Raw genomic sequence first — 1,892 nt, forward strand, 5'->3', positions numbered from 1 at the left:
TGGATTTGGATATAGAAATGTATTAGTATGTTTGTGTAAGCCAGGTTAAAGAGATCGGGAAGTAGTCTTTAATCTAGAATTAAAAACTGCAAGAGTGGTGTCTGAAGGCACCCGGACTCCCTCCCGAACAATGTTAGGTAGGTTATTTCCAGAGTTTAGGGCGATAAATAGGAGAAGCATCTGCCACCCGCAGTTGACTTTGATATTCTAGGTATTATCAAATTGCCAGAGTGCGTTGAGAACTCAGATGACGTGGAGGACTCTAATGTACAAGCGCTTGTTCAAATACTGAGGGTGCTAAACCCTTCGAGGGCTTATAGTAATAAGCAAGATTTTAAAATCTATGCGATGTTTGATAGGTGGAGCCCGTGCAGTGTTGGAAGGACCGGGGCTAATATGTTCATACTTTCCGGTTCTAGTAAGAACTCTGCTGCTGCATTTTGGACCGCACGGAAGTTGGAGTTTGTTTACCTAAGCGTGCAAGACACATACCACCCAATAGAGCATTAACAATAGTCTAACCTTGAGGGCATGGAAACATTTCTTTGACCGGGAGGGGGGGGGCTTTGACAGGGAGAGCAAAGGCCGTAATAGGTTTAATAGAAGATTTTTTCGCATTTGAAAAATAACTCGTTGTGAATGGGCTATCTAAGCAAAGGTTCGGGATCAGACAGCACACCTAGGGTTCCTAACTGATGACGAAAGATTGAAGAAGCAGCCATCAATCTTATACAGCGTTCAAGGTCAATGCATGCATAGCTTTTTAGGTCCGTTATATCGAACAAATGCGCATTATATTTGCTTTCAGAATCTTGGCAGTAAGAAATTACGCGTCAGCCAGTGGCTGGAACAGCGCTGACGTATGCAGTCTCGATTAGGTTTCTTCAATTGGGGGGATTTGTCTAGCCGGGCCCGCGAAGATAGATAGAGCTGAGTATCACCACATAACCGTGAAAACTAACACCTTGTATTCGAGGAGAGATATCGTCCCCAAGGGGAACATGTAGGAACCTCGGGATGATGCTAACGCCCTAGGACACGGGATACGTGAACTACCTACATTTTGCTCCGGGTGTGATTAGGCATAATTTGCGGTTAGAACGTTAATCGTCTTTGTGTTGGTTGAGTCTTTTCGTGAGTTATCTAAAACCATTTCGCCGTCACACGCCATTAAATGACAGCACCACTGATAATGCTATACATAAACTATTGTAGAAAATATTTTCGGTAGCAATAGTGGGCTTGCGAACCCTGCTTTGTATGCGTAAACAAGCTGTCTATACAAATAAACTTGCAAGATGAAGGTGCAATGAATTTGCACAGGTCGTTTCCCTATCTTAGTCCTAGGACCTTTTAACTCCTGACGGAATCCTTTCAGTTATTTTTGTCGGGTTTCTGACCAGTAACATATCTGGGAGAGTCTTCCGTGGCGACGAGCGTTCCATGTTAGGAGATTTTACAGCCCACTAGTGTTGGATAATCGGGGACTAAAGTTGTGATTGGTGGGGAGCTCTGTGAATATATTCCGAGGGCAGTTGCAGGTGTTTAGAGGTGACACTCATCAGGCACAAGGAAATTCGTATTAGCTTGTGGTGGTGGTGGGGGGGAGGAAGCTGTGGTACCTCTTTCCTACATTGTCTGCTCCTGTTAAACACATACCTTGTGTGCATGGCCTCATGACATAACAGTCGAGAGATTGGTTTTTTCCTGTGAAGGAAATGCAATGAAGTCTGGAGATGTGTCGGATTTTGCCATGGCGACGGCAACTAGTGTCATATTTCTGCAAATATTGCTGAAATTTGAAGCTGTGATTATTGTGGTTGTGTTTAGTTTTGTTCTTGTTGGTGTAGGTAGTGTCAGTGTGAGTGTGTGATATGGTCTGTGTGAGTAGT

This window comes from Cyprinus carpio, chromosome A25, assembly GCF_018340385.1.
Source record: "Cyprinus carpio isolate SPL01 chromosome A25, ASM1834038v1, whole genome shotgun sequence".
In the NCBI taxonomy this organism is placed as follows: domain Eukaryota; kingdom Metazoa; phylum Chordata; class Actinopteri; order Cypriniformes; family Cyprinidae; genus Cyprinus; species Cyprinus carpio.